Here is a 6,900-nt window from a genome sequence, read left to right as displayed (position 1 = left end):
TAGTTGCATTCCTGTGCATATGGAAGTCCATAAAATAAATGAGTTAGTGCATTAATGATAACTTGCAAATAGTCAGTTTCTCCAAAGTTAATACCACTTCTCCTTAATGGTCTCCAAAATGGAAAAAAAAAAAGCACAAATTATAATGGAGATGCAATTACAAGTATTTTAAACCTCTTAAATTAATATTCATTATCACATATGTAATTTTATGATGATATTAATAAAGATAGCCCATATGTCAAAAGTTTGAAAATAGTAATCGTGAATTCTGTTGAGTCCATTACATTAAAAACCTACCGGCAAATTAGTGGAAATGAACGAGTCAGTCGTTAAAATCACTCAGTGACTATCAAACAGCATCTTAATATGTTTAATTAAGTTAATGCCTGTCAATTAGTCAAGCATTTTAAGTGCAGATTGTCTCCTGGCTCTACTGATAATAAAACTGTAAATGCTCATACTTGGCAACATTCAAAGCACGTGGCATCCATTATAGAAAAACAAATTTAATATTGTTTTCTAAGAATTTTTATGTGTTTTGAATAATTATAGAAAAGAGAAGAACTGAAATATATATGAGCTTCCATGATTGGGCTGCTTTTACTCATGTATAATACCAATGATTTTAAATAATGTTTTATTGCTAAGATTAACGTTAAAAAAGGGTGAAATGACAAACTTACCAGTGATCCATTTAGAGTTCTAACATTCCTCTGAGTTTGTGTGGCTTGTCTATGAAATTATAGAAGTTATTAAATTATACATTTGCATAGTCCACATTTGAGGTAAACATTGAGGAAGCTGGTAAAGTGTGTCTTTCTGCAACACTACATCAGCTTTGGTTCTTGGCAGCTGCTTGACGTGCGTGTGTGAACTCATTTTTTTTCTTTTAAGTTCAGGCTAGTGACCTTTTCCAGCAAAGGGAGAATTTATCCTCATTAAGTTTAATTGTGTAGTTAATGTTTTCATGGAGGTGCCTATTAAGCTCATTTCTGACAGTTTGAAGATCACTTAAGGTTCTGATCTTGTGGAGGAAAAATATCAACCCGTCAAAATGCCCAATTCTCTGTTATAAATGTACTAACCCCAACTGATTCCTGTGTCCTGTTTGGTAGCTTATTGAAAAGTGCTGCACATTGGTTTTAGTCATTTCCCAGAAGGAAAATCTCAAGGATCTTTTTGCCAGATCACATATCCCATTACTCACAAAGTCAAATTCATGACTTTCATAGCATCATATTTGTTTTTAAAGCATTTTTAATAATTGAATATATGAATTTGCAGAACAGGGAGAAGCATGCGTTCAGAGCCTTTCTAGGGGATTAGTCATCACCCCCTCATTGATTTGCCTGTTATCAGTGTCTCATTGCAGGATTGCAGACACTGGCTGGCACCATCGATGGCTTTGAGTTTCTTTTGGTTCTCAACTAACAGGCAAATCAGAAGGGAATCACTGAGATAGTTTTTTGTTGCCATTGATATGCCTGAATTCTGTCCGTTCTTTGGAATTCCTTGGAATTACTATTACTCATATTTGTATAGGTTGAATGTTTTGTGTACATTCAACTACAACAAATTTGAAATTAATGAAAAGCAGTTCATTGAACAGCAGAATATCCTCTTTGAGATCATCCTAAACAGGACGATGCGAAATAGAGAAACCAATGAGCTCTTCTGTCTGTTGGTTCGTTAACCAAATGTCGGTGGCAGCTGTGAGTAGTCCAGACTAAATCAGAGTCAGCATTTGTTTTAAGTCTGCATGTAGGTAACAAGGACTCCCAAACTTAAGGGCCCCATTATCAGGAAGTCGAAAAGGGGAGTAGATTCAAAACATAAACCCAGGCACTCTGGTGCTTAATTCAGTCATCCCTAGTAACAGCTTAACCACAGCCACAGACAGGCATCCAATAGTATTTCTGAATGATAGCAGAAAATATTTTCCTAAGTGACAAAACAGTTTTTCTTTTTTTCTTCACAAATGTATACAACTTTATAACTAATGCCAATCAATTTTATATTATTTAAATATATAATCTAATCTGATTTCATGTATAACTAACTGGCTCAAATTGTGTGTGTGCACATTTTAAATGTTTGGACACCTAATGGAACAACTTCTTTAAAAGTTTCTGTATTTATTTTTTATTGGGAAGGAAGACAGATTTAAAGAGAGAAGGAGAGACAGGAAAAAAGATTGTCCATCCTCTGGTTCAGTCTCCAATTGTCACAATGTCCAAAGCTAATCTGATCCAAATCCAAGAGCCAGAAAATTCATTTGGGTCTGCCATGTGGGTACATGGCCTAAAGCCTTTGGACCACCCTCTATTGCTTTCGCAGGCCACAAGTCAGAGCTGGATGGGAAGTGGAGCAGCTGGAATGGGAACTAGAACCTGTATGTGATCCTGGCAATTGTTAGGTGAAGATTTCGCCATTGAGCCATCACACCAGAGCCTTGAGTTACATTTTCTTCCAGAAATATTCAGCTTCATTTTCTCCTAGTCTCTCCTTAATAAGCTTAAGGATTATTAGACAACTACAACTCAATCTGTAAATGTCATTTATGGAAACAAATATTTAAAATTTTATAGTTTTGTAAACATAAAGGATATATTTTAGAAAGAGTTGGTTATTCAACTGAATGAAGTAAAGCTTGTACAATAGTTCCAATCTATTCAACATCTTAATTTTCCACATGTAAACTTAATAACAAAAGTGACATGAGCATGTACTTCTAAAAATTCATAGCTATTTATTCTCAGGGTTTTCCTGATCAGCAGGCCACATGACTGCTGAGGGTGTAGGGCAATGGAGTGGTGTTCTTCAATGTGAACCATGGCAGAGCCTGGTTGTTTATTGTAATGCAAGCACAAACTTATATAGACTAAGAAAGGGGAAAGAAGAAGGGCAGAGCCCAACCGTCCATTCACCCAACAGTAGAACTATAATTGGCTAGAATCTATGTCTATCTCTCTAGACCCTCCAATCAAGTCATAGTTCTCATACAACACTCATGGCTGGCAGGTAGACCATGAGTCACATATACAAGGTAAGCTGACAGGTACTGCAGACTGCACCTGACTTGTAAGAGTTGCTTATCAAGGAAGTCCCAGCACAACTCATTTAAGGACAGAGAAGAGAGATCAGGGTTCAACCCACTGCCCTTGCTTGTATGACCAGTCAACAGGCCAGGTTGAGGTCTCGGTTAGCTGAAACCACAGTCGGGGGTTCCCCTGGGGACACCATGTGCTGTGTGCCTATCACCTCCCACATAGGCCAAGCTGGCAGAGATCCAGGGGTGATCTCCCACATTTTATATTTAAGTATTTTGCATATTTTAAAGCTATGAATTACCTTATGTAGACAATATTTATTTGCATATTTAAAATATATAGAAATTAATGTTACAAAAATACAGCCACTCTACAGATCCTTGACAGAGGTGATATTTCTATTTGTGTGAAATGTAATTCATCCATTTGGAAAACAAAGTGACTAAAGTTGCTCAGAGGATTAAAAATATTTGTGTTTATATGGCTATGTTATTATTCCAGGATCATTTAAATTTAATAACATTGAATTTGGACCGTCCTTCTTAGATTAAAACAAAAACATTAAGAACATAAACTGTTTCACTGGCTAGCTCCAGTTAAACATCATATATTATTTCATAGTAATATTAATATTTAAACTGTACAAACTAAGAGCTAATCTGCATTTGCTTCGTAGGCATATTCTATGGTTTGTCACAATAATTATGGGTTAAAATCTCATTGCCTTATCCAAGAGAATACTTTACATAATTCTTTTACATTTTTCCCATGATACAATTCCATAGGCGCAGGGATTTCCACTCCCATCCTTCCCATTCCTACTCTCTCCCCATCTCTGCTGATTTCTCCTGTATTATTACAATAGTATAACCCTTCAGCAACAGTCATTAAGTGCATCATTCTGCAATTTAAGTGTATCCTGACAATGTAGTTATAGACAATTACAGACTATAGAAAGTCCAGCATTCTGTTGTCAAGAAATATTTGGCAGTTTCATTGGGAGTCCATCTCTGATTCAGGAGTTAAGATGCATACTGCACTCTTCACTTCTCCACACGCTAGTCTCCATGACACAGTTACTCTAGATGAATGTATGTCTCTGTATGCTTTACCTACTTATTATCAGAGAGAGCATTTACTATTCATCCTGGGATTAAAAGCAGATATTTTGACATATGTGGACTTCAGTAGGCTTTCATACTAAAGTTGTAAAATTTACAAAGATACCTTTTCCTAATTTTCCCAAAATGTCTTCCTGAATATGCTCCACACAATTACCATGCTTGTTGAGGGAGAGAAGCATGTCCAAAACTTGTCTAGGGTTCATTATCGCTGTGACATACAATTGTGTAAGTATTCACTTGCTTTCCATTGAAACAGTTTAAAATGTTGTATGCTATATGAATAACTTGTACCCTATGTGACAGGGCAACATCATAAAATAACAATGTATTAAGTTCTAAATCCAATATAGATTGGTATTGATTTAGTAGAGGAGACCTAATGAAAGCAGACAGGATAGGGCAGAAAATAGCAAAGAAAAACATTTAAAAAAAAACTTTAAGAATTTACTATTACTGCAGATGTACACACTTTCTCAATCAATAGGCTCAGCTCCAACTAGATGAAACTATAGGAAAGGTAACATTATTAACATACATTTTCAGAAATATTTTATGTAAAACTGATCATATCGTATATTTGCCCAAAAGATATCAGGGGTTTCAGTGATTTTTGAAACTTAATCTTTCATACTGAAACTTGTGTTCTAAGACAATTGCATTGGGTGCAGTACTGTAAGCATGCTTTTTGTGCGGGAATAAGTCCCCTACTGAGTTGTTTCGTTTGCTTTGGTGCTGAATCCAGGGGATCAGTCAGAGCTGAACTATATCTCATTGTTACGACTGGTAATAGTACACTAGAAAAATAGCTTAACTCGGGCCCTGAGCGATGACCTAGTGGCTAAATCCTTGCCTTACAGGCACCAGGATGCCTTGTAGGAACCGATTCTTGTTCTGGCTGCTCCATTTCCCAACCAGCTCCCTGCCTGTGGCCTAACAAAACAGTAGAGAATAACCTGAGGTCTCGGGAGCCTGCTCCCATGTGGGAGACCAGGAAGATAACGCTGCCTCCTGCCTTCAGATCAACGCAGCTCTGGCCATTACGGCCACCTGGGGAGTGGACCCACCCACAGAAATTGTCCTGTCTGTCAATCCTTTTCTCTGTAGATTTGACTTCCCAATTAAAATGAAACAATCTTTCATAAAAATAGCTGAACCCAGCCAAAGAAAGCAGAGGTGCCTTTTGCTCATCGGTGTTGCAACAAGATCAAGGCCTTAATAAGAGGGTTATGATAACCAACAATGACATCAAGTAGCATTGTCATGTGTTTACTCCTGTCCTGAGTGCACTTAGCTTCAAAGCTGGGTTAACAAAAAGAGATGAATTTAACAAGGACCAGGGTTTCTCCACACAGTATAGTTAGTGAAATGGACAACGGATCATTTAAACAACTGAATATAGAAGTCATTTTTGGTTTTCATAGAAGAGAAATTTCAAGCTGATGAGAAAAGTGGAAATATTGCGGGATCAATAAATACACATCCCAGTGGCATGCAGCTCATTAGGGTGGGATTGCTTGAGGCAGTGAGCTACACGCAAGGAGTCAGGGAGTCAAGCTGACAGAGTGTGATGCATGAAATTGAGAACATGGGGGAGTTGCTTCTACAGGTAAGAACAAGGTCTAGGTCATGACACGGAACGGAGGGACTGGAAGGAAAAATAGAAGTTTGCAGTAGCTCAAGAACCACAGAAGGCAGGTTAGCTGGAATTGTCTCCGCTCTGAAAATTGAAATCATCAGAAGTACTGACAGGACTGGTAACAGTAAGGCAGCATTCAAAAGCTGAGGCATGGTCTGGGATTTTCAGTACATGATGTGACCATGAGGGATCCTGAATAAGTACAAAGTAGCACAGGATTCCAATTTTCGGGATGGATGAGAATATAAAGTTGGGAGCATGAGAACTAAGGAGCCAATTACCCTCTCTTGGAAGCTCCATAAGAGAACTGCAGATAAAGCATAATACAAATGTCCTGAACCAGAGGACTCCGAAGGAAGAGCCAGAGGCTCTAAGAAAGGTCCAGGCATTACAGAGCATCACTCTGAAGAACGTTCTCAATGGACATGCAGAAAAGGAGCTGTTGCAGGGTGAGAAGGCTGTGTTCAAGTAAGAAAACACCTAGTCATATTAACCTCTTGAGAACTGGGAGAGACAAAGGGAAATTTTCACCTAAATATTTTATTTGTATTTTTTGTTTCTAAATTAGTATACTTTAGATATCAACACATAGAGAAATCAAGAGAATAAATATGTTTGCTTACGAACATTTAAAAATATCAGTGCCTGTGCTCGCTTCGGCAACACATATACTGAAGTTGGAATGATAGAGACGATGAGCATGACCCCTGCACAAGGATGGCAGGAAAATGTCAGTGTCTATGATGTGTACTAGTGTAAAAATGTATTTATAGCTCAAAGAAGATATAAAGTGTTAGTGAAAACTTTATTTAAGGGAGTAAGTAGCTTTTGTAAGTATCTATTTTTTAGGTTGACTTCTTTGTGACATTTGTAAGTTGCTTCATCAAAATTGCAGTATAATTTTCAGGACATTTTTGAATAACATTTTAAATATATCATTTTGTAACTTGTGTAGCTAGCTAAAAAATTAATTTTATTTTTCTTTGGGCCCCACAAAACACAAGCATTTGTGCCTAAGTGTTGGTTCTACTGGCCAATCCTCTACCTGCAAGTGACACGGCCCCTATTGGCACTGATTCATGCCTGG

At 37.4% G+C, this 6,900-nt stretch overlaps 1 non-coding gene across 1 annotated transcript; it reads left to right on the top strand.

Annotated features, from left to right (window-relative positions):
• The first annotated feature begins 6,460 nt into the window (after positions 1-6,460).
• Positions 6,461-6,565, top strand: LOC121154705. The gene has a single exon (XR_005883591.1). It is a non-coding gene; the product is annotated as a U6 spliceosomal RNA (small nuclear RNA).
• The last annotated feature ends 335 nt before the right edge of the window (positions 6,566-6,900 follow it).

Source organism: Ochotona curzoniae, unplaced genomic scaffold, assembly GCF_017591425.1.
Source record: "Ochotona curzoniae isolate NIBS_2020 unplaced genomic scaffold, NIBS_Ocur_1.0 contig_2754, whole genome shotgun sequence".
Classification (NCBI taxonomy): Eukaryota; Metazoa; Chordata; class Mammalia; order Lagomorpha; family Ochotonidae; genus Ochotona; species Ochotona curzoniae.
This window is presented reverse-complemented; position numbering and strand designations above follow the sequence as displayed.